Here is a 27,597-nt window from a genome sequence, read left to right as displayed (position 1 = left end):
GAAGAGTGATAAAAATAATTAAAGCCCTAGTTCACCAAGTCTTATTTGTTAAAGTGCATAGTGGATCAGTGCCATTGCCTACAAAAATGTCATATCTGATGCAACTGTATCACAGAACTTTCCTATTGGAAAAGTCAGTCACATGACCCATTGTTGCTAGGAGAGTGCCCCCTCCTCTGCAGCACATGGAGGAGGTTGGCAGGGAAAGGCATGTGCTCAGAGGAAACAATTAGCTGGGTTAGCAATGTGGGTGATGACTGGACAGGTGAAGGAGTGTTGATAGCTCCGAGACTCATTGTTTTCCCAGACAAACAGCATCTGACATTGGAAGCCAGCTTTCTAAGCCCAGATAGCCAGGTAATAAAAAATAATAATTCACAAATGGTTTATGTGCATCTCAAAATTATGATATGCTCCACACAATAAGAACTGAAAAAGCTAGTGCCTAAACTAAAGCTTTTATTTTTCGAACCTATCTTGACAATACCATGTATCTGAACTCTAAGAGGTCTTTTTTTAATTTCTATTTTTTAACCACCTTACGACCGCCTAACGCCGATTGGCGGCCACAAGGTGGCTCCTCCAAGACCGCCTAACGCTGAAAGGCATCAAGTCCTGGAGGAGGAGATTAGTGGGGATTGCGTGCGCGGATGCGGAGCATCCCCACTTGAGTGACAGAGCAGAGCTCTGCCATTTGTACAGGGGACAGCTCTGTCACTTGGCTGTCCCCTGGATGGGCTCGACATGCAATCCCTCTCATAGGCTTATGCCTATGATAGGCGATCGCCCTGATTGGCTCACGGGGAGAGGGAATAAAAGTAAATATACGTTTTTTTATTAACAACAACAAAAAAAGACAAAATTAATAAAAAAATAAATAAAATAAAAAATAATGCCTGCAGTAGCGATCAGAGGCCACCAACAGAAAGCTCTGTTGGTGGGCAGAAAAGTAGCCAAAATTAATTTGGCTGCTAAGTTGTATGGCTCTGCAGCGAGCTTTTAAAGCTGCAGAGCACTGAATTGTAAAAACCTGGTCACTAGGGGGGTGTAAGCCTGTGGTCCTTAAGTAGTTAATAAAAGGCATTAGTATGTTCTCCTTGAATTAATGATTAGCTACATGCTTTTAGGCTACGTTCACAGTGGAGCAATGGGGAGTACTGCAGTTATATTTTGTAATGTTATGTTCACCTCAGTGCACCAGAACCTGACAGCAAGACGCAAGGTATGACGTGCTGTAACGCATAACATGCACATTAGCCGGTGCAGTGAAGCATGCTATGTATGTACTGTATACGCTGCAGCGCACATATAACGCTTCATCGCTTCATGCGACACTTCCCCTCCATTGTGATCCTGCTTTTGCCATACTTTGCCTCTGTGAAACTTCCCTCCACAGATACACTTCCTGTGTGCAACAAGTGGGAACATCCAAGGAATGGGACTTTACAAAATGACACCCAGAGTTCAGATGCGCTTTAAGTCCATAATGTTAAAGTAGATCTCCAGTGGTTTGGTTTTTTTAAAGTTTCACTTACCTGGGGCTTCTATCAGCCCCCTAGAGACGTCCTGTTCCACGCCAGACATCAAAAACCCTCTGGTCTCCCACCATGGCTCATTTTCACTTATGTCGTCTTACAAGTCAACAGCAACTGCGCCTGCAGATCTGCTCCAGCTTAGGTCACCGGGAGCATCCTGCACAGACGCAGTACGAGGTTTCAGAACGAGGACGCGAGCAGCCAGGGGCTGCACAGGTGCAGTTGCCACGACTTGTAAGTCAGCGGTAACAAAAGTGAGCCGCAGTGGGGGACTGGAGGATCCTTGAGGACTGGCGTGGGACAGGACCCCTGCAGGGGGCCGGTAGAAGCCCCAGGTAAGTGAAATTAAAAAAAAAAAAAAAATACTTAAGATCTACTTTAAGGGTGAGAGCATCAAGGCGCAAAATGACTAAAAAATGATTTATAATGCCAGAATTTGAATATAGAAATGTAAAACTTTAAAATGGAAGATCTCTCCATCCTGATAAATACAGCACAACTTCCCTTCCTTGCTGAACATTTTATTTTTGTTTAGAATACCTCTAAAGTTCTATTACATTGAGTCTGTGTGCTCTGTACAGTCACGTTTAATTAAGCTGCTGCCTCACTTGGCATCACCTACACTGGAATACCTCCCAACAAAACCACTAAACCCCAGCTGCCACTATCTCATAACATTGTAAAGCCAGGGTTACGCTGTATTGCCTTACCTGCAGCCAAAGCTACCTCGTGCTCCTCTTAACACACACAGACTTGTGGAAATCAAACTCCGCCATCTATCAACACTAAACCACATGCTTTATTTACAAGTACACAAGACACAAAGGGGCGCATCTTCACATTTCACCCAGGTAGCTTGTGAGCTAGTAAGAACAGAAGAGAGCTGAAACCCCAGCTATACGATTTCTCTCTCTCCCTCTCTCTCTTTTTTTTTTTAACTACTGGGTACTATTTGGTCGTTTGTGAAGCGAACCAATACTAGAAATGCTAAGGTCTTTAAATACCACAAGCAAAGTGGATTAAGTCACTTCGCTTGCTGTCCTCGTTTGACCTGCTATCCGCGAATGTGCACACTCTGTCTGTTATGGTGAACAACATAAAAGCCAGCTGCTCCCAGGGAGCTGCATACTATTTATTATACATTATTTAACAACAAGCTTCCTGTTAAAGTGAAATGCCATCTTCACACACAGAATGCAATAAAAATATATTAGTGCTGCAACAATTTATTTTATTTTTTAATACTATTAAAAATTACCTTTTTCATTTTTAAATTTGCAGCTAGCTATCAATTTCCAAAACTGACCCGATGCACAAATTACAGTTATTTTCGAGGCTGGAATCTAGGCTCTGTTGCAATACAGACTGCCCTTGCAGTAGCCCTATTAAGGTGCGTAAACATCTTTGAGTCATGTCGCCCATCCTGGACCCAATCCCTTTGGGCTACATCGCTGGGCCAGCCAGTACAGACGCATGGGGCGGGGGAGCGGTGTCTTCAAAAAAATAATCAGGCAAAGGGGTGAGTTAATCCACCGGGCAGATCATTTGCGTGATGGGGGTCGCGGATTGGGACCACTGTACACACACCTGACTATTGACGGAGGCGGTCATAACCGTCCGCCTCAGACGACTTTAGACAGGTGTGTGTATGAGGCTTTACTTCTGCAGACTGAAAATGCTACAAGCAAAAACAACATCATAGTGTTATCAACACTACAAGGCAATTACTTGACTCAAATGGTAACGAAACAAAATTCTCTGCTTGATTGTCATTTCAAACAGACTAGATGTATCAAACGTGCAAATTTGGTAACATGTACTAATCACAATATTGTCAACATCTGACCTGGCAGTTACAAGTAAGCCAGGATGGTGCAGGAGCTCACTGTGGTTTGTAGGCTAGGATAGTAAATTACAGGTCAACAGCACAAAGTAAATTGCAAATTTCCTAAAAGGTCCTTAACCTTTTAGCAGCAAATTTATTTAGAGGCTTGCAAGTGCTCCAATTTATTTTAGTACATTTTTTTTATTTGTTACATTGCCTTGCTGATAATTAGTCCTGCTGTAATGTGTATTTATGGCCACTTTATGGCCACTACTGTCAATATTTTCTGCTAGCAGAGAGACATCAAAGCATTCCAAAAATGTACAGCACAAGTTCTGCCAGCTGAGGTCAAAAGCAGTGCTCTTATCTCAAACTAGATAATTCCTTTGAAGCTGCTAATGGGTTAATGAGTAAAATACTTTTTTTTAATTTAAAATAGCTGTCTGGCATGCACTATAGGATACAGATACAAAAGGAACTACTGTATTTTCTTACCTCCAGCTTGACACCCTCAGTACAAACTTCTCTATCATAATCCATACTTTCTACTGTCATGCTGTTACAATCATACCACATAGACACACCACAGTAGGAGAAAATACAGATAACGTGTATACTAAGTATGGCTATGTTACAAGCTCCAAGGGTGAATTAAACCTTTTTGCAGGAGAAATAAAAGTCCCACAGAGGTCATATGTACAATATCTAGAAACTTAATTGCATGCTAATAAATTATATTCTATCTTAGGGATTGTGTCGCCTTGACCTACAAAAAATAAGAGCATGGCCCAGTTTCCATTTGTGTTGGCATCCGTCTCCGAGACGTAAGCCGACACTTGTTATGATGCAAGTACACATCCAAACTTCTCTAACTGTGCCTAGCTGCCACCTCCTCCTCCTCCTCCTGCTACATCCTCTTCGCTGTCGTCTTCCTCCTCCTCGGCTTGAGTGGCAATGCCACTCTACTGGTGCTGCAATTTCCTCTCCAACTACACACCCCCAGCTCCCCGGGCCTATGCTGCATGCCAGGTACAATGGTGTCACGCCATCTTGGACATGTCTTGCCTCAAAGCCGAGAGTCACACTGGTGCAGCTCTCCTGGCTGCTCTGAACAAACAGGTGGATCAGTGGCTGATCCCTCACCAACTGGAGATATAAAAAGCTGCTGCCACTATTTTTTCCCCAGCACACAAATTTGTAAGCAGCCTATTGATTTCCCTAGGCTGCGTTTCCGCTTCCAAATTCGCATGCGGAGAAATGCTGTGAATCGACTACAGTGGAAATGTAGAGAACACCCAAAATATCTCACATTAAAACTGGCCGTGCACTGGTCAATGTGACCAAAAAACAGATCTTGCTCAGATCATAATGTGACCAGAGAGGGATTTATCTGATCAAATCCCTCCTCACACTGCACATAGATTTTTAATAGATTTCAGCATGAAATGTACTGAAAATGTATCTAACTGCAGCATTGCACTGATCTAATCAGTCCCTCGCTGTCCTCCTCCGCCACCTGGATCTTCTGCTATGAGTCCAGGTAGTAGAGCCAGTCTGGCGTAGTGCGCATGCACACACTCCGCCGCCGGGAGCGACTACACCTGCGCAGCACTGTTGCGCAGGTGCAGATTGCTCCTGGCTGTGGAAGCGGCATGCGGCCGGACTGCGCTGACTGGCTGAATTACCAGGTCTCATAGCAGAAGATCCAGGTGGTAGAGGTGGACAGAGGGACTGATTAGCCTGAAGGGGGCTGGAAGAAGCCCCAGGTATGTATAAAACTTTTCTTTTCATCCTTCTCAGGTACCATTTAATTCGTAGTCACCAAACCAAATTTTAACAACATATCAAATTATTTGATTTCATGAGCAAAGAGAGTGCATACATTTGCATAAATCAGCATCAGTGCAGAATTATTTCCATCTCATTGACCATCTCTATTAGTGACACGGCTACACATCAGCCTTTATACTTACAGCATAGATGCTATTTAGTATATATAAGAGATTCCTGTGTACACATCTGAGAAATAGAACATTTTATCATATTTTCTATTTTAATTACAGTTTAAATTCATTAGGAGTCGGAGTCGGTGCATTTTTTCCCGACTCCAACTCCAGGCACCCAAAATTGCCCCGACTCCGACTCCACAGCCCTGATAAAAACCAAAGCATCACTCTCAACACTTCTCAGAGCTGTTTGATCCCATAATAATTAGGGTAATGTAGGGTTAATATTAGATTAGGTTATGGTACGATGTGAGATGGTCCGTATTGTCTTTTCACATCTGCATTTGGCACAGTTTAGCACTGTGCAAAACTCTCAATTGCTCAGCTTAATGGTAGGGTGACCTGACAAGGTGACTTGTTTATGACATTTTACTAAATGTCTGGATTATTCTGTTTGCCAAGCTGAGACAAAATTGAAAAAGAAAGAATACTACTGGCCATATAATCAAACAGGAAGAAATGAAAACTACCACAGATAAAATACTGAAAGGTGATGTCAAGTTGCCATTCCTCAAACCCCTTTGTTGACTTTATTCTACTACGGATTTGTTTTTTTTTATAGTTTTAAGTAATTCTTTTAGTGTTGTATATAAAATGCTCCTGTAAAAAGTTTGTCAGTGGTACAAAGTGTTGAATTTTTGGAATTAAAGATTTCTTGGGGGTGTGAACAAACTTGGGTGCTAGTATGGTTGAGGTGATGTCATGGGGGGCAGGACAACTGTGATCACCGTATGGGTTGGACCTACTCGCAATCACAGTCGTTTAACATTTTCAAAGTGATTTTCATAGCAATTTGAAGGAATGCGATTATTGTCCTGCATTACCTTTAATCGCAATTGCTCCAAAAATGCTGCAGACAGTGCTTTTGGGATTTCCACAAATAGCTAGAGGTTTATCACCCTCATAGGGTTCCATTGTCCTAGCGCTTCGGGTACCAGTCCCAAAAGCCTCATGTCTCTAGTGAGTGACTGCTAGTGAGTGACTGCTTATCCATTTTGCTGTTATACACTAGGGGAGTGGGTTTGGTGGAAATTGTCCCTGCTGTGGACAGTTGAGTAGCTGATGGAGGAAATAGGAGACCAGGGGGGCAGTGTTAAGGGACCAATAAACAGTTGAGACACTGTTGCCCCAGCATGCTGCCCGATCAGAATTTCAATTTCTAATTAACTGACATTAACGATAGGACAGGACTTTTATTGCCGGTCAACGGAGGGCAGTGTATGGGCACAGCAGGGGTGTGGCGGTTTCTATGTGGGGGGCGCTAGAGCTGGTGATGTGTCCCACCTGCTATACTGCTCTCTCTGGGGCTATACTAGCGCAACGTGCTTTCACACTTCCTCCACTCTGCTGTCATAATTTCCCGCTTGCCCGTAGTGACCCCAGAGGTTCACAAGGGTCACTACTGGCACCAGGGTATTATGTCAGCACAGAGGCGGGAGAAGTGTGTGAGAGTGCTTTGCTACATTAATACTCTGCATAGGACCCTGGGAAGGACAGCATTAACTGGGGGAGGCCTGGGGGAGTGGGGGTAATTGATTTTTAATAGATTTCATGCTGAAATCTATTAAAATTGATGGCAGTGTGTGGCAGTGATAGATCCCTTTCTGATCAGATGTTGGGAGAAAATCTGAGTGTGTATGGCAAGCTTTGGGAAGTAATAAAATGTCAATGGTACAGATGTTGCCACTGCTGAAAACTTGCACGCAAACTTTAGATCTATATGTTAATTTTTACATTGCTATGCAATCATTAAAAAAGCGCCTGGAATTGGGATGTACGCACTTTTTAATGTGTAATCTGTAATTCTATTTTAGTGATGTATACAGGTACAGCATAAATTGTTCATTTCCCTCATAATTTCCCGCCTTGACTACTGCAATGCCCTTCTGTCTGGGCTCCCTATGACCCAAATAGCCCCGCTGCAGTCCATCATGAATGCGGCAGCCAGAATTATCCACTCCTCCCATCGCTCCACCAGGGTGGCTCCCCTCCGTGAATCCCTCCACTGGCTTCCTATCCAGTCCAGAATCAGATTCAAGATATTCTGTCTGACCTACAAATCTGTCCACAAAACCTGTCCAACCTACATTTCTGATCTTACTCAGAGATACACACCTAGTCGCTCACTCCACTCCTCCAATGAACTTCGCCTGACCGTCCCCCGCATCACACAGTCCCATGCACGCCTCCAGGACTTCTCCAGAGCCGCTCCAACACTATGGAACTCCCTACCTCCACCCATTAGGGCAGCTCCCTCCTTCAACATCTTCAAGAAGGCGGTCAAACTCACCTTTTCACTCTGGCCTACCACCCCACACAGTTTCTCTAAACCCACAGCGGAACTCTGGTCCCCTACCTTTCGTGTCCCTACCTCTCCCTCTAGATTGTAAGCCTTTGGGCAGGGTCCTCCTCCTTTTGTGTCCTACCTGATCATGCACCTCCATTACTGTAAACTCTTGCTTTGCATTTGAGTGAACCTAACTTGCCTAATCTCCATGCTCCCATCCAGTGACTGACTAAGCATTACCTTGTACTCATACTGTGCTGTGTGATCTGATCTTTCTTGTATTCCTGTATTATCATATTGCTGTATGTTACCCCTAAATATTGTCTGTAACCTAAATTAATGTCGAGCGCTGCGTAATATGTTGGCACTTTATAAATACAATAAATAAATAAATAAACTGTAATCTCTATCTCACAGAAAATGAGCCTTCCAATGAAGTGGCCTATCATGCTTCCGGTAACCACAGACCCTGTCATCAACTACGGTACATATGTTGCATTTTTAATTTATGTCAGTTAACAGACAGTACTTCTCTCAGAACAATAATGTAATGTCATAAGGTTGGAATGTGTCTCTGAAAAATCATGGAGTGTGAATTCTAAAGCACTGCTGTAGTGTAGTGTACACATAGAAGTGAAAGTGATGACACAGGTGCACATGGCAGCATTGTGTTTGCACATAGGTTGTTATAGCTGTGAGTATGTCACAGAATCCAGACCATATTTTCTGTGGCCCCATTGCAGACATATCCCACAATGTGACTAATCTTTAGAGACTTCAGATGTTCATAGGCTGGTGACAATGAGGTGGTCGGTTGGTCCTGCCTGAACTCCTACAAGAGGAACTTTAGGACCACACACTCCTAGTAAGCAATCCAGTACTTGTGCAAGTAGTTGTGGCTGGTACCATTACCAGAGTACAAAGGGTAGACAAGGGTCAGCTGGCTTCACAATGCAGGTTAAGTCATGTTTTTACTATTCATGCTGCAAATCTCAAGCGGAAAATCATTTGACACTTTTTCATCTTGTGGCTTCCATTTTTTTGGTAAAAAGAATAAAAATATAGAATGGTACTGAGAAGTTTAAAGTGAACCCAAGGTGAAAATGATATGGGAGCTGCCATGTTTATTTCCTTCCACATAATACCGGTTGCCTGGCAGCGCTGCTGGTCAATTTGGCTGCCATAGTGACTGAATTAGACCAGAAACAAGCATGCAGCTAATCCTGTCAGTTCAGACAATATTGTCAGAAACTCATGATCTGCATATGCTTGTTCAGGGTCTATGGCTGAAAGTATTAGAGGCAGAGGATCAGCAGGGCTGCCAGGCAACAGGTATTGCTTAAAAAGGAAATTAGTATGGCAGCCTCCATGTCACTCTCACCTCAGGTTCACTTTGAGTGCAAATTGTACTGAGTGGTTTTGTTTAAATGATAAGCAAATAAAACATTACTGACCACAAACACAAAAAGAATATAAATATACATTAACCCTCATTTTGGTGTGGGCAGACCATTCTCTACAGCCTGAACTTCCATTCATGGAAATCAAGTTACAAGGATTTATTAAAGTGTTTTAACCCAATACTTATAAGGCACCAACTGCCCACACATCGCTGTACACTACATAATACAGGTGGAGACTGAAGAGCAGAGGTGGAGAGCAACTCTCTAAATGAGCTTACATTCTACACGTCTTACTTCTTAATGACTCATTTCAGCAAGGATATTATTATTATTTATTGTATTTATAAAGCGCCAACATATTACACAGCGTTGGACAATAAATACATTCAATGATACAAAGGATGATGGAAGTAAAAAGGTTATACAACATAAGATAAAGCTATACAAGACAAGCAGGGTACAAGATACATTAGGTAGGCCCAGTAATACAAGTACAAAAACGGTCATAGGAAAGAACAACAATGATTGGGCACACGATGATGTAGAATACACTAGGGAAGCGAGGACCCTGCCAAAGGCTTACAATATAAGGGGAGAGGAGGTGGACACACTAAGTAGGTTGTAGAATAATAGAAAGGTACTGTGTGGTGGATCTGTTCTCCCTGCAGCAGTATTATCTCACAGGTAGGCAGAAAGGTAGTTTACCAATACACTTCTTAACAGGCTGCTCACAACCTTCTCGTTGCCAAAGAAACAATATTGCATATTCTTAGAAAATGTCATCAATTGTTAAACCTTCAAAAGCATGAAGGAGGTGACAGACTTTCATATATCAGAAGACTTTAAAGTGAACCAGAGACGAAGCACCCTCATGTATTTTACCATATAGGTCAGTGGGAACATTAGAGAAAACACCTAACATGCTTTCTGTTTCATTCTGCACTGCACAGCTTGTTTATTATCAGACCTGATAAAATCCCCGACTGAGCATTCAGTCTGGCTTTGCTATAATGATTCCTGAGCAGAGCCACAAGGGGGCAGGCTTGGACTTGAAAAGGCATGAGAGAACACAGACTGAGCTATAAAAAATCCTGAGCAAAGCCAGACTGAATGCTCAGTCTGGGATTTTATCAGGGCTGATTAGAAACAAGCTGTTCAGTGCAGAATGAAACAGAAAGCAAGGTAGGTGTTTTCTCTAATGTTTCCACTGATCTATATGGTAAAATACATGAGGGTGCTTAGTCTCTGGTTCCCTTTAATGAGATCCATCCGGATTGCCCCAAAGCAAACAATCATATCCAGCCATTTCATTCTGCAACGTACTGTCACAGTAGGTTCTGAATGTGGCTGGGGGGCATTGCATACAGTGTAAAAGTCTTTAATAAATAAGGTCCATTGTGATCCAAGATATAAAGAAGATATGTAATATTTCCTCACAGTCGCAGTTCTTAGACTTGCTACATTTAACTTAAAGGGCAACGGAAGTGAAGGTGATATGGAAGTTGCCATATTTATTTCCTTTTAAACAATACCAGTTGCCTGGCAGCCCTGCTGATCTATTTGGCTGCAGTATTGCAAGAATGCAGCTAATCTTGTCAGATCTCACCAAAATGTCAGAAATACCTGATCTGCATATGCTTGTTCAGGGTCTGTAGCTAAAAGTATTAAAGACAGAGGATCATCAGGATAGCCAGGCAACTGGTATTGCTAATAAGGAAATACATATGGCAGCCTCCATAGCTCTCTTGCTACAGTCGTCCTTTAACAACGTGAGGTTCAGATACTGTGGTAATATCACGTATTATTACTTCATTTATGGATCAGCGTGAGTGATGACAAAATGAAACATAGGGCCGCTAAACTGCCACTGATCACAAACAGACAGTAACCCAGTTACATTTCACCATTGCACAGAAAACAGATTAGTGCAGCAGTCACAGCACTGGTAACAAGTGACAATAGATTGTAATGTAGACAATAAAGGCATTGAAGATCTTGCAGTCACTAACTTCTGCAACGCTCCTGTGCAATAATAAACACACTCCATCAGAGCCATTAACCCCTTGCAGACAACATTCATTAAACTGCACACATTGCTTGAAGGGCATTCAGAAAGCGGTGATTATGAGCGTGTACAAGAACTACACAACACACTTCACATTCTCTGCAGCCACAGTACACAGACCCTGCATGGTTCCTGAAGAAACTCATCCACACGGTGTGAGCCATAGTAAAAACTCGCAGTATTCTCCTTTATAATCCAGGTTTTGCACTGATGTGAGCCTGAGTAAGCATCCTCCACCAAGTGGGATGTGAAACCAGGTCATTGTCACTGAAACCTACTGATGGATGAAGTTGTCAGGAACACATGTTCTGTCCTCTGGGGCTTTTAATCTGCTTTTCTGCCAGCTGATTCTCCTCTCCTCCCTCCTCCTCCTCCACAGCTCTCTTTCACCACATTTCACATCTCTCTGACAACAGTCCAAAGCAGATCTCCCCTCTATTCAACACCTCAGCTTTTAACCCAATCCCTGCCCTCTTGTACTTTCTACAGAAAACACTGAAACATCTCCTTGAGTTGTATACATTTCCCCACAGTTCTCACTTTTAAAAGCCCTCTAAAATCATTCTGAGTTCTGCCTCCCTATCCATACTGTTCAGCTACCGAACTACAAAGCCACAATGCAACTTCTGTACACGCTCCACTCCCTGGTACGGCTTGCTCTTACCTGTCTCTTGCAGCAGCTTGCCAGGATATGGGCTGATGGAGTTTTAATTCTAAATATCCTTCCCTGCCAAGGAAAATCTGAACGTAGCCACCAAAAGAGCAGATAGGAGCATTGCAGATGCGCAGCTCTTGCCAGCTGGAGACTGATACTGTTGCTATGTGGAGGAGTCACAAAACGAGTGCTAATCGTTCTCGTGCCTGACCTGGGCTCATCTCCTCTGAATGTGACCTCTACATAGAGCGCTAACAGCAGAGTATGTGGCAAAGACCCAGGTTGTCAAAGGGTGCGGCAGTCTTGGCACCAACCTTCCTTGTTCTTATTTTTTGTCACTCTCCCCCCACCCGCGCAATATTCAACCTCATCTCTCTCTCAACAACATTCAAAATAAAAAGGCTCCCCGACTCATATGCAGCGGAAAAATTATTCATGTGTGTTGACTTGCACTTTTCCCCTTGTACTCGCTTTACCTGCTGTGATGACGTACCTACGAAGCGGCCACTATCAAAGTACAAAACACAACTATTAAAAAGTAAAGCATATGAAGAAATCCACTGCATAATTGCTAGGTCAAGTACCTATTCAGTAAGGAGTTCAAGGCAAGACTTCCTAACACTGCAGGGTGGCCTCTTGAGCGCGTCCCAGTGGCTGCAGCTCTTGAGCGCTTTGAGTCCGACAGGAGAAAAGCGCTATATAAATGTTCAGATTATTATTATTATTATAATTGTGGGGGTGTCTGTGTGTGAGATCTATCTATCTATTTCTCTATCTATCTGTCTAATTATCTGTCTATCTATCTATCTAACAAGTACCTGATACTGTGTTTAGACCTGGTACACACCTTGCAATTTTACATTCAGATCTTATTTCCGATAGAGAAACTGATTAAAAACTGATTAAATCGTGGGGGAGAAATACAGCCTACCGATTACCAGCGGCCATTTTCAGGCTCAAAATGTATCTCTCAGAAATGCTCGAAAATATTAATTGAAAAACTGGCTATTGTTTCATGAGTATGTCCTTTTGATTCACCTTAAGGTGGCCACACACCATACAATCTTTTAAATATCTGTACAAGAATTGCAGTCAAATTTTCTGACTGATTGAACATTTCAAAAATCTGACCAATGTATGTTCAATTATTCCCCAATTACAATAAAAATGATTGGAAACTCTGAGAATTTGCTAGGGTGTGTATATGAATAAATTCAGGGCTGTGGAGTCGGAGTTGGAGTCGGAGTCAAGGCAATTTCGGGCACCTGGAGTCGGAGTTGGAGTCGTGGTTTCAAAAACTGAGGAGTCGGAGTTGGGTGATTTTTGTACAAAATCCATAGCCCTGTTAAATATTAGACTAAGGAGTCGGAGTCGGGGAGTTGGGGCCATTTTGGTTACCCGGAATCGGAGTTGGAGTCAGAAGATTTTTGTACCGACTCCACAGCCCTGAATAAATTGACAATCTAACACACAGCATACAATCTTTAGAAAAATTGAAGAAACATTTTCAGCTTTTTGGATCGATTAAAATCGAAAAAAAACAGGAAATCCATTTGGATTTTTCAGTCGAATGAAAAAAAAAAGCTTTCGTTTTTTTGGGAGATCTAAGCAAATTTATCAAATTGGCGTAAAATTGGATCATTTTATTGTATCGTGTGTGGCCACCTTTAGATTGATATCCAATTGGAATAGCATACTGTACTCCAGCTTTCTTCTATATACGATGAACCTCAGATATGAATAGTGATCTACTCACTCTCTGAAATAGGATCTGAGCTTTCAGTAAATCTCAGTTGTACGGTGGCATAGTGGATAGCACTTATGCCTTGCAGGAGAACTCCAGTTTCCTCCCACATCCAAAAACATACAGATAAGTTAATTGGCTTCTATCTAAATTGTCCCCAGACTACCATATATACACTACATACATAGACATATGACTATGGTAGGGACTAGATTGGGAGCCCCTCTGAGGCAAAGTTAGTGACAAGACAATATACTCTGTACAGTGCTGCATAATATGTTGGCGCTATATAAATACTAAACAATAATAATTGCATTCAGAAAGGCAAGGGTTTCACTGTGAGCCAAATAAGATTCTATTGCTTAGCTGCTCTCCGTCCACTATGCTTAAAGTGACCCTGTAATGAAACAGATATGGAGGCTGCCATATTTATATCCTGTTCAACAATGCTAGTAGTTTGGCTATCGTTCTGATGTGTCTGGCTTCAGTAAGGTGTGAATCACACCCCCTGAAACAAGAACATTCAGGTAATTAACATTGTTTAAAAGAAAATCAATATGGCAGCCTCCACATTTCTTTCAAAACAAAATCTCTTTGTGATTAAGGGCTCGTTTCAACTAGATGAGGTGTTCGGTGTTTTACGCATGCAAAAACACATCAGATCTGACAACCCATATTAAATCAATGAGCTGTGTCCATCGAATGTGATTATTTGCGTGTGGGGAAAAAAGCACTAAGGCCTGGTGCACACCAAAAACCGCTAGCAGATCTGCAAAATGCTAGCAGATTTTGAAACGCTTTTTCTTCTTTTTCTGTAGCGTTTCAGCTAGCATTTTGTGGTTTTGTGAAGCGTTTTTGGTGTAGTAGATTTCATGTATTGTTACAGTAAAGCTGTTACTGAACAGCTACTGTAACAAAAAACACCTGGCAAACCGCTCTGAAGTGCCGTTTTTCAGAGCGGTTTGCGTTTTTCCTATACTTAACATTGAGGCAGAAACGCATCCGCAATCCAAAATCTGCAGCAGCCCGGGAGTATGCGTTTCTGCAAAACGCCTCCCGCTCTGGTGTGCACCAGCCCATTGAAATACATTACCCAAGCGTATCCGCAGCCGCAAGCGGATCGCAAACCGCAGCAGAACCGCTCTCGTGTGCACTAGGCCTCACAGTCTGTTTCTTCCATTTCTTTTGTGGACACCATGCACACTTTCTCTATCAAATCATATTGTGCCGCTGTGGAAAAAGTGTGTATTTTACGTATATTTTACACATCTTTAAAATGTATGGATGCAAGTGAAAACATGTCCAAAACTACATAAAGGTTTTTAGCACCGGAAGCCATCCACATTGTTTTTTCTGTGCTTTAAAATCTTCATTGCGACTAGAGAAAGAAAGGGAGATCGGGAGAATTTTCTGTTTCTATCAGCTAAGAAGTTCTGAATTTGCTCAGCCAATTGTGATCAAGGATTCAGAATCAAGGGATACCCTGCACAGCCAAAGGGATGCAGAGTTTGCCCCACTTGGTATAAATCTGTGCAGGCGCAGAACAGATGATCCTGTATGCTTGGAGGACATAATAATGTAAACAGAATCTGCATTGGCTTTTCCCTGATGACAGTTCTCAAAGGAAAGAGGAAATGAAAGGGAAACAGTACAAGTTTATATTTGCAAACATGCTTCTTGTGCCGGGATATATTGAAGGAGCAAGTGGGAGAAACAAATGCAGTAAAGGTCAATCAGGTTTCACTGTGTTAACTTCAAACATCCACTCATGGCAATAACAAGATCCTGTTTATTTATTTATTTATAATTGCTGTGCACATCACTGGATGTCTGAAGAGACACAGCAAAGTTAATTTCCCTTTTACTAATCACCCACAGGGTGACTCAATAGTAAGCTTATTCATTACATTTCCAGCTCCACAACCAACGATAACATGGAACTAGGACTCTACATACTACTCCTCTAACCGGGGATAAATGGTCATTTACAAGTCATCCAGCCTTACATTGAAAAATGAGTAGCAAAAGCTGTTTATAGAAATGTGTATTTATCAAATGGATCTTAAAGACACACATAATCAGTAAACTGGTTCCCGCCATAGAGGATAATGGGAATAGGCATTTCTCTGAATTCCAGAAAGCTGGGCCCATTTGCAATTAAAGTTTTCTCCTGAGAGATCACTTTTTATCTTCTATTTAAAATACTGTATATACTCGCATATAAACCGACCCACGTATAAGCAGAAATAAGCAGAGGTACCCACTTTTCCCACAGAAACCAGGAAAAAGTGATTGACTCACGTATTTTTCCCCTCCCCAGTATAGCTCCCTTCACAGTAGGCAGATGTGCCCTCAGTGCAAGTCAGCCCCCCTCCCCATAGCCAGATGTGTCCCAAGGGTGATACAGCTGTGCCACTAAATGGCGTCATAGATATGAGAGACAGCAATTGCCACACAGGAAGAATTCCCGATCATTGAACAGCTGACAATGCTGCTTGAACGTTCTGCTCCACAAGTCAGGGGACACGGGTAGTCTTGAGCAGCGCACTCTGCACACCATGTTGCAGGGTATGGGGGCCACGGACACAGCAGGGAACCAGCTGGCAAGAGCAGGATCCCCCTGGTGGGCCCTGGTGTTCAAGGCAAGAGGTGGACTCTTGTGGCCATAAAGACACGTTATTTATCTTTTTTTGCAAGCTTCATTTATTTTTGTTTATTTTTAGGGCTGCCCCTCAGCCCTAAAAATAAACAAAAAAAAAAAAAACTTGCAACAACAGAAAAATAAAGTGTCTTTATGGCCACAAGAGTCCACCTCTTGCCTTGAACACCAGGGCCCACCAAGGGGATAGTTTTTTAAAAAAAAATCCATACTGTCTCTTGTTTGCTTTCCTCTTCTTCCCTATAGTGAAACGGTTTATGGCTCCACACAGTTAAACTATAGCCAACACAATTTACTGATTAAGATGTATAACGTTAACGCTGTTGAAGGCAATACGTAGTTCACTGCTATGCTACCTGATGTTATGCTACCTCTTCAGTTCATTGAGCTCTTGTATACAGTTAATGCTCACTCCTGCTTGCTTTTTGTTAATAAAGTTGATTGAAACAGTAAACAAATGTCACTGCGGTGCTCACCCATCAATAATACAATCTTGCTAGCACAAAATTACCCCTTCTATGTGACATGAGGGAGTACCTAAAGAATCCAATCAACGTATACACGTCTACTACGTTGATTAGGTAAGATTGTACAATCAAGCTTGTGTCATTGATGAGCACCTTTACAACACTTCAATCCAATGGGAAAGTAGCAGTGAAATCCTCTGCAACAGTCAGCAGTTAATCCATATAATCATAATATTGCACAATGTGATTCAACAGAGAAAACAGTCAGACGCCTATAGCATTAGCCAGTATAGAATATGCAGCCGAGTCTCATGAGGTAACAAGTAGGATTCAGTAGGTGAAACCCAAGGCTGTAAAGTAGACCGAGTCGCAAAAATAAGAAATTACTGTCAGCATAAAATACTGGAAAAGGAAGGTTGCACATCTTCACTACTGTGCAAAAACAGTTTTTTCTTAGTGTAAGTGAAAACACATGCTTAACTAGCACCTGCTATTGGTGTAGCCACAGGACATGCAGGGGTTGCAACCTCCACACGTGGCCCCCCTCTAGTCACTGCATTAGCTCTTTAGTGGTGCTTTGAATAGTAGTAATTGTTAAACTATTCCTCTGCTTAAACACCTCTCATACTGTGGATATCCTTTGAAAGCTGGTCTTGGTGGTCTGTGTCATGTGATTAATGTATATGCTGTACACATTTACTAAACTTAAAGTGTATCTGAGGCAGCACAGGGAGGGGCAGATGGGACACTGAGGCATGATCCCTGCTGTATGCCATGCCTCTGTGTCCCCTATGTGCCGCTCTCAGCCCCCCTGAGCCTCACTGTGACCCTCCAGAAATTGGCGGCAAGCTGCTTGTTGGCAATCTCAAGGGGAAGGGTCGTCCCTTGCAGGAGAAGCACTCCCACAAAATGCCCACTAGGGTGTAAGGAACACTCCTTACCTAGCACTAATTGGCCCGCTCTGCCTCTGCCCGTCCCTTCTACATTCTGGTACACCTCTTCCCTCCTCTATGCTGTGTTAAGATGCACTTGTTCCCTCCCCAGTACTCTTAATCACGTGCTTGCTTCCTCCAACCCCCCCCAAGTCACCCCTCAATGTCTCTCCACCAGCACCCTCAATCAGTCCTGTTTACCAACACCACAATCAGCCCAGACTCTTTCCTTAACCCCTCAATGGACAAACACTCCATTGCCAGACTTCACACTGCATCAAACTTATCACTTCCCAGAGTAGTCTTGTCACTAATTTTCCTCAGGGGAGCTTACAATTTAATCGCTACCAATGAACCGTCTGCAGCAGCCTGCACCAGCCAGGAGGAATAGTAAAATCTATTCTACCTATAAGTATAGCCAAAGTCACAGCGGGATAGCCCAAGTCCCAGAGGCATCTAAGGAGACTCATACAGACTGGAAAAGACCAGTACACATATCTATACAGGTAGGATAGAGGCAAAGCCTTCCATCTCAACACCTGGGTGGGATGTAACATGCAGATCAAAAATCCAGCAACATTGTTTCAGCAACGATATGTGGAATAAATACTTTACATTGTGTACTGTGCAAGAGTTCAGATCCGTTTTAACGCGATGTAAAATGCACTAGAACTGATGAATGCCACACTGCTGTGGTATATCTGAAAACACCCTGAGGAGTATAATTGTGACATAAAAAAAGCTTTTAAAGCTTCCGCAGTAAGTAAAAGTAAGAGCTTTGAAAGAGTATGAGAAAAGCCATTTTTTTGTATTTTTTAGGAGAGGATTATTGCACAGATTAAAAGAGCATTTATAGTATGTGTAATGGTTAACAGAAATTAATGACATCATAATGAGATCAGGTAGAAAACTAGCATACTACAATCAGTTGTAAGGTCCTGCTCACATAGACAGTTACTGTATGCACACAGCTCAGTACTGCTGCTGCCTGCAGTGCTATCTTGAATGGCATTCAATACAAGTCAATGTATGTCTTCATGGTAACTTATTGTGGGTGGTGTGAGAGGTGCCATTGTAATCAATGCAGAGTCCTAGCAGCAGAACCCTGGCAGCTCCTGAATTGCCTTTGATGTGGGCGGGTCCTAAGAATGAGCAGCAAACAGGAAAAGCCCTCATCGCCAGGTGTTCATGTTTCCAGTCAGCAATTTCACTTTTATTCTACATAGAAAATTATGCTGTTAGAAAGGGCTTGATTGTTGTTTAACCACTTCAGCCCGAGAGCAATTTTTACATATAGGCGCTGCTCCCATTCATTCGCCAATAACTTTATTACTCCTTATCACAGCTAAAAGATCTATATATTGTTTTTTTCAGGACAAATTCGGCTTTTCGTGTGTGTTAATTTTATTTAGTAATCCCCTTATTTTCTATGCATTTTAAAGTGACTCCAAGCTCTAAAAATAAACAAATTGGTACTTACCTGGGGCTTTCTGCAGCCCACCGTAGGTCAGGAGGTCCCCCGGCGTCGTCCTGGCTCCTCTCCCGGTCCCTCCGCTGCATACCGCACCGGCAACACCCGGGCCGGGTGTCGGGCTCCCACTTCCTGAACCGGGACACTCCTCGTCATCACGGCGGCCGGCGTGACAGTACTGTGCATGCGTGATTAAACCGCGCATGCGCTGTACTGTCACGCTGGCCACCGTGATGACAAAGAGCGTCCCGGTTCAGGAAGTGGGAGCCCGACACCCAGCCCGGGTGTCACCGGTGCGGTATGCGGCGGAGGGACCGGGAGAGGAGCCAGGACGACGACGGGGGACCTCCTGACCTACAGTGGGCTGCAGAAAGCCTCAGGTAAGTACCAATTTCGTTTATTTTTAGAGGTCAAGGTTCCTTTAAATGGAAAATAAGGACAAAAAATTGAAAAAAAAACAACATTTCCCCATTTACATCTATTATAGCTTTACATTAAACGTGCTGCCTATAAGTTAAATGCACTAATTTTATTTGCTCATCCATCCTGGCTATTGCAACATTTAGATTATGTTCCTAGCACAATGTGACAATATTGTATTGGAAATAAAGTTGTCTTTTTTCAGTTTTTTGCTTTCTCGTTGTACACTATCAATGATAACAAGGCCTTATTTTGAAAAATAATAGTAATATACCCTCATGGCATACATATTTAAAAAGCCAGGTTCCTAAGGTAACAATATATGCTTTTTCTTTTATATTCTGTCACGTTGTTTTCATTTTACAAGTCTTATTTTGGTACAGAATATGCAAAATTGAATTTCTTTTGATTCAGTTTGTGGCAAAAAAAAAAAAAAAATACAGGAGACATGCGCCTCAACCCTAAAACTCTTTAAACTCTATTTTACTACTTCTCACGGGTTAAAATGATACCACATATGTCTCTTGTAGTGTTGCTAAAACTTTCCCAAATTTAATCATAATTCTGAAAATGACTTTTTATGTTTGATTGAGTTTGTCCCTACCCATTTTTCATGTGACGTGGTTCACAGCTTTTAGACACACCAAAATGTATTCTACAACTAGTCACAGTTAAAATGATGCCACACGTGCCTCATTTAGTAGCAAACTGGTGGTGCACTGTCCACAACAACACTGGACAAATATATGCGTCAAGTTAGGCTTAAGTGGTTAAAACACAAGTAGTGGATTTTAGCCAACATCAGAAGAGTTGTAAATCACGTTTCTTGAATTGTATTTGTCTGGTGTAGTCTATGGATCCTGTACCACAGCTGAATTTACTAGTAGGGTTAAAAGGTAACCTCTTCTTTGTTTTGCTGTAAAAGTTCTCTGAGTCTTATTCTCCATATGCCAATTTCATAATCTTCAAAATCATTCAACGGACTACGATGCCCACATCTTATGTACAGGCCATGGTCACAGAAGATAGTAAGAAGATGGGGGATGAGGTGATTTGCCATCTGTGGAGCAACTTGCTATTGGAGTCTATAAAACAACTTAGGCCAAATACAGACATGAGATAATGGTCAAGGATCATCCGAACAGCATCTCTCCATATAAACTTGTTTTTTTTGGTGACTTCGTGCCTTCTGTACAACAAAGATGAGAGCAAAATGTCCACAGCAGTGAAAACACACTTGTGGATTTAGGTAAGTGTGAACCGTGCCTAGAGGAGTGTTTCACAAACACGTTTCAAACTGTAAACAGCATCAGAGTATTGTTTAAAAGATACTGGCAATTTACCTGTTAAACGGGCTTCAGCTCCTGGCATAAACGCGTCATATTCCATACAGATTTATTGCCATATACATAACACTAGACAGGTCAGGGCAAGCCGGGGGCGATATGTACCATGCCAAAGAAACAGAAGCTTGACTCATCAAGACATTCATACAGCAGGCAGTGTGAGGAAGATAAATCCATTCTGCACCAGGCTGCTGAACCAGCAAAAGGCTTCATTTGTTTAATCAAATACCTCTGTGGCCAGCCAAGCATTGCATCCTGTCCAAAGGTTTAGCAGCAGATGGATATCCTCCACCCAGGAAGCCAGGCTATAATCTGCCACAACTCTCCCGAGTAAAGAGCATTTCTGCAAAGCTTTCTATACACGGATGTGTAATGGGATTTTATCCTCAGTCAGGTCAAACTGGCATTTTCTGTTCCAAGGGTGGAAATAAAGGAAAGCTTCTTTGATGTAGTAATTCATTACAAACGTGCATGTTGTAGTGAAGGCTGCACATTTAAATTAGACCACATACAGTATGAAACAGAAAACCACTTAAACACTCTCACAACACCACCATCACTTGTAGATTCCAAAATGTACTAATGTGTACACTTGACTATTACCCAAAGTACCCGTGGCTATTTCATGGATTTTTTACATGCTGCCAAAAATGCAGAAAACGTGACCAAAACATGATCAACCTACTATACTATTCCAATGTGCTCCGCTACACATTGCCAGGCACAACCGGAGAATCAGCTCAAGCCCCCCTGTCATTTCCTCAAGGGCTTAACATAAAAACGCATGTTTCTCATCAATAGCAGAGCTCGTGGAAAAACATGGTCATATGATATAACTTGTAAGGATCTGGTTTGCTGTGATTACTTCCTTTGTTACCACATGATCTTGATTAGCACATCATAGTCTTATGGGACCCATACACGGTACAATAAAACGTTTGATTTTCCCATTTATTCGACCAAACTGAACGAAAGTACGGTAGTAAATAATCTTTTTGGGATAAAGAAAAATGAACGATTATCCATTTTTTTTCTATAAAAATCTGATCGGACAGGTTGGAAAAAAATCTTTATATTCAATCTAACGGAATAATCGAATGAAATTATCTAATCGAAAAGAAAAAAAATCAAAAAAATTGTACCATGTATGGGCACCTTTAGAAATCGATCACCTGATCAAACTAACATATGCAGAGGGGGAGCAACATTCTCACTGCAATCATTGCATGGTTTAAATAGCGCTAAACCGCTTCACATGGACTTGAACTAAAAGTCTTTATCTACAGTTTCGTCCCAGAGCACGACTTCATAAAATGCAGCCGTTAAAGTGTAACTATTGGGCATAAAATAAATTCTTTATTTTTATCTAGTAAACAAGAAAAAAGGATGCTATTCAGGCAATCCAAAAGTGAAAATAACTATTACTTTTCTTGTTTATAAATGATCATTCCTCAGTTTGCCTGACTCTTAGGCCCGGTTCACATTAGCGGTGGCCGTCCGGAATCGCCGTGCCGGAGCCGCACCGCTTGCAGAACGGACGGAACGGACGCACGGCATAGCAATGAAAGCCTATGCGTCCGTTCACATGCGTCCGTTCTGCCGGACCGGAGCCGGACCGGATCCGGGCCGGATCCGGACTCCGGCCTCCGTTCCAACATGCGCTATTTTTTGATCCGGCTCCTCCGGCAGCCGTATCCGGGGCGGAGCCGGACTGCACCATCCGGCCAATACAAACCAATGGGAACCGGAGAGCGCACAACACACTGGCTGAGAAATCCGGATGTTCTACCCCACTTCCTATGCGGATTGTTGCGGCGATATTGGATGGGGACACGTGGGCAAGCATTTTGGAGTGGAGCAGCACAGCTGGATCTGGATCCGGAGATGTTGGCAGCATGTCGCAGGTGGAGGTGAGTGCTAAACAGCAGAGGGCCTGATTCCACAGGTCCCCCTTCTGCTGACCTCCCAGACCCCAACATTTTTTTTGTTTTTTACGTTACTTTTGCCAAACGGATCCGGATCGCATCCTGATGAACACCTGATGCAACCTGACCGGATCCGGATCGGATCTGGATCAGAACCGTACGGTTCCGATCCGGATCCGGATCCGGTCAGGTCATCCGGTCCGTTTGGCAAACAACCGCAAGTGTGAACGGGGCCTTATTTAGTACACACAAAATTTGGTGCACAAAGAGGAAGTTGCAGGGCATTCTAGGTTGTCTTTTTTTGCTTCTCTACTTCCTCTCAGGCTTAACTAATGCAGCCTGATTGTCTAAAGCCTCTTTCCCTCCTGTTTCCCCTCCCACACCTCTGTTCCTCTCTGATTGGCCAATATTTCTCATGCTGAGACAATGCACTTTCTATAGTGAAGGACGGGCAAATCAGGCAGAGGAGAGTAAGGGAGAAAATTACATCGGATTGGTTTCAAAATAGCCACAGTTCAACTGAGAAATGTTAAGAAGGATTTTCTCTTTTTTAGGCTACTTTCCCACCAAGACGTTGCGTTTTAGGGGACGTTATGGTCGCATAACGTGCCCCTAAAGCAACGTATGGTGGTGTTGAAGTTGGGCGTCAGATTGAGCTGCGCTCCAGGTTAATGATAGGAAGTCCGGATCTTTTTAAGGATTCAGATAATTTGAATCGGATCATTGAAAAGATCCGGATCTTTGAACCGAATCATTTGAATCATTTTACTAGGGAAGCAGACTGGGTGAAATGACTAGCAGGACAGGACTTTCCCTGCACTGTACATTCTGTATGTTCCTGTTTCTTCCAGACAGACATCCACTGTGAACTGAATCTTTCATTGTGATGATCCGGATGATTCGACTTACAAAAAAGATCCGGATCAAATGAACGATTCATTCATGATCAGGACAACTCGACAGTCCTACCACGAGTCTCTGCAGTGCAGTGAATATTAATTAGCCATGTGGCTGGCCGCAGAGGAGGAGGGGAGACCTCCTCCTCCAACATTACTAAGCATGTGCAAACAGTCTAACGTGGCTTAGCCCAGTATAACGTACAGCATGCAGCACTTTGTTTAACCACTTCGCACCCTATCTGGACGGATATATCCGTCCAGATGGGCACTGCTGCTGCAGCCGTGTGGTGCGCGCGATTGGGCGCGCGCCTGCGCGCGCTCCCGCTGCCCCCCCGATCAGTGAATGGGAATATAATTCCCATTCACCGATCTAAGTCTCCGGCAGAAATGCCGACGCTTTCTCATCAGAGAGCGCGGTATTTCTGCCCCCAGGAAACATCACCTTCTTCTTATAGTTCCTAGATGCGAGATCGTTCGCATCTAGGAATTTTTTGAATGTGGCCATCTTGTGGCCAAATAGTAAACTGCACCCACATACCTAAATTAAATAAAAAAATACATTATATTACATCTAAAATGAGCTATTTACCTCCCAAACTAAAATTACCCAAATACATTTTTGTATTTAAAAAAAAATAAAAAAAATTACAATTAAAAAAAAAAACTACATAAATAGTTACCTAAGGGTCTGAACTTTTTTAAATATACATGTCAAGAGAGTATCTTATTATTTTTTTTAAAATTATAAGCTTATAAATAGTGATGGACGCAAATTGAAAAAATGCACCTTTATTTCTAAATAAAATATCGGCGCCATAAATTGTGATAGGGACGTAATTTAAACGGTGTAATAAGCGGGACAAATGGGCACATAAAATGCACGGGTTTTAATTACTGTAGCATGTATTAATTTTAAACTATAATGGCCAAAAACTGAGGAATAATGATTTTTTTCTATTTCTATCTTAATCTTCCTGTTAAAATGCATTTACAGTAAAGTGGCTCTTAGCAAAATGTACTACCCAAAGAAAGCCTAATTAGTGGCGGAAAAAACAAGCTATAGATCAATTAATTGTGATAAGTAACGATAAAGTTATTGGCGAATGAATGGGAGGTGAACATTGCTCGGATGCTTAAGATTTTCAACGCTGTAGGCTGAAGTGGTTAAACGTGCTGCGTTACTATGTAACGCAACATGGGCACTGTTAACAGCACCATTGATTTTACAGTTCTGTGAGTTAAGCTACGTTACTGGCTGCTGTAACGTGGGACTTCAACGTCTTACTGTGAAACCAGCCTTACTGTAGAAAGATCACTAAAATAAAAATGTGGACAGTGCAATACATATGTTATGGAAGTAGAGCAAGTATTTTTCTACTTATATATGTGGGTTTTTTCTGAAATAGTATGGCTGACAGCTACTCTTTAAAAAAAAAAAAAAAAAAAAAAAACTCATACAGAATATAAAAAAAATCTAGACCTCTGACCTTGCAGAGTGGATTTTGGTACTGTAACCCGATTGAACCTTTTTTATTATGTGCTGTGAAATCAAATATCCTCTACCCTTACAAGGTGATCAGCTCAAAACTGGCAAACTTCTTATCACTAAATGGTAAACCCTTATTTATGCTTAAAAGCGACCATAATTTATGCTTATCAACACTTTTATAATGAAGATCTGTGGAAAAGTGCTATTATTTCTGCAAACAAAATGGCAAATTTCTGGCAATCTACAGGCAATCATCTTTATAAGTAAACCCTATCTATCACTAATGGTATTGGGATATTTGTGTAGAGCTCCACTTGCTACTTGGAAGTGTTGTAGAAACAAAAAGCAAATGGGTCTAGTCAGTCAATCGCCATGTCTGGGGACTTTGCTAGTTTGATGTTAGAAACTTTTTTTTTTACTACAATAGTGAAGCAACACAGTTTTCTGCTGGGAAAAAAAATTACCAGGGAAGAGAGCCAAACTTGGTGTAATAAATTATTTTTGGAAGATAGAATTGGAGATGGTACTCTCTTCTTGAGGGTTAATTGTTTACTTCAACATGTTGTTCCAATTTCAACTGTTTTACTCAACTTTTACATACTGTATCTTACACGGTTTTACTGTTTCCCACAGGCATTCACAACAGTGTGTGTGTCTGGGCTTTAACACAGGGTCTCCTTTTCAAGGCCTGATTGTTTTTTACAACAATTTGGTGGGCAGCAAAAACTTCTGATGAAGTTTAGAGAGGGGGCAGGTTGAAATCCACCTCAAGCCACCTGCTTGCCAGCATGGTATGCGGTCTGAGCAGCACTTTGCCTGCATGGTCTTGACGTTGCATTGGTTTTCAGCACGATAAAGCGATCACAATTAACCCAGGAGGTGCCGGCATATACTTTATACATGTATGCTTTAGAAATGACTTGGAAAGGACTTCTAAAATCAAAATATAATACTGTCGAAGAGCAATGCCACATATGAGGAGAAAGGATCAGAATTTGAACTAGACCCCAAGACATATAATATGCTTGTCATTTTCTTGCATGGCTTTCCTAACTTAAAACATCAGGTTTTCTAGATGTAGAGATGGAACTTGAGGCCTCTTTCCCACTTGTAGTACCAATGCATTTGTGTTTACAAAAAAATGCATACTACAGCCCGCATAAACGAAAAACGGCAGCAGGAACACAACTCAGTACACAACACAGATTTGCTAAACCCGTAAAATCGTTCTCAGGCACGTGTGGTATGAGAGAGGCCTCACCCCGAATGATAATTGCCTAGAGTACAAGTGGATCAGAATAACAGCAGATTACCATGCCAACAAATCAAACCCCACATTCATCAGCTTGGCCATACTAACATAGTAAAAGAGGAGTTCTAACAGATTGTCACTGGTTATTACACACGTTATGTTCTTGTGCAAGACCATATGTATCTCCTCTGACTGAGCATAAGCCATTCAGTTGTAAATTGGTCCATAGATGTAGCTACAAAGTTTACCACACGGAAAGCCCTAGAGTGCATAATTTACATTCCATAGTATTTTCTGGGGGAAATATTAGAGGCTTAACATGGTTTATAAATCATAAATGGGAGCAAAACTAACTGAAAGCACCATTCTGGCTGTATAGTAGTAATACATTGCTGGACTGTTATTATTTTCTAATGAGCAGGACATAGGTCAGTTTTCCCGTAGCAGAGTTTTGTTCGGAATCAGATAGAAGCCAGCAGCACTTTCCTGTGAGCTGTCACTGTTTATTCTAGGCATAGTGATGTTTGTCTAAGAAAGAACATGCCAAGGCTATGATCCCTTCAGCAGACTGCAGTTCTTGGAGGTGATAGATTACTCATCACATATCACAAGTCATCTGTTCTCTACAACACTGCACAGCTCAAGACTAGATTCTATTCCAAGTTCTCGCCTCTTCCCTGACAATTCTTATATACTATGCACTCGTACTGCTTGCTGTTACAGATAAACTGGGCTTTTATGATACCAGTATATGTTCGCCAATAAAAACGTGTATATACACTATAGATGGATTACTTGACCCAAAACAGACCTTTCAGTATTGAGGGGATGCTGGAAAACAAATGGGTAAGTCTTATTTTTCTTTTAAATATTAAAATGATGCCTAGGTCAACAACAAACATACTTGCATTAGTGATTTTCCTCTCCCTTAGCTGCCAGGGTGGCAGCATTTGTGTCTGTAGGCTATACTGTATGGTACATGACAGGGAATACACACATACTGTGTATAACATCAAGAAGCAAAACCCAACTTTCAGAAACAAGCTAAATAACATAACAGAAATAGGAAGGCATCTTGCTTTAAATTGTAGCAAAACAGTAGATCTATCAACAGTTTTAAAGGACAAATGTAACAAATAAATACAATTGTATATGAAGGGCTGGAAGCCACTGAAGTGCCAGATGTCCACAGGCAGCATATTTTTTCTTTAGTTTCT

At 42.0% G+C, this 27,597-nt stretch overlaps 1 protein-coding gene and 1 long non-coding RNA gene across 18 annotated transcripts in view; one reads left to right on the top strand and one right to left on the bottom strand.

Annotated features, from left to right (window-relative positions):
- The window catches only part of NCOR2 (nuclear receptor corepressor 2), a 641,335-nt gene that overhangs the window by 155,375 nt on the left and 458,363 nt on the right, over positions 1–27,597 (bottom strand). The gene's annotated exons all lie outside the window — the stretch shown is intronic.
- LOC137524321 (uncharacterized) lies at positions 208–27,221 on the top strand. Its single transcript, XR_011022656.1, has 3 exons — positions 208–357; positions 8,071–8,137; positions 27,167–27,221. It is a non-coding gene; the product is annotated as an uncharacterized lncRNA (long non-coding RNA).

The sequence above is a fragment of the Hyperolius riggenbachi genome, chromosome 1 (genome assembly GCF_040937935.1).
Source record: "Hyperolius riggenbachi isolate aHypRig1 chromosome 1, aHypRig1.pri, whole genome shotgun sequence".
NCBI lineage: Eukaryota > Metazoa > Chordata > Amphibia > Anura > Hyperoliidae > Hyperolius > Hyperolius riggenbachi.
Note: the sequence above shows the minus strand (reverse complement) of the source record. Positions and strands in the feature narration are given on the sequence as shown.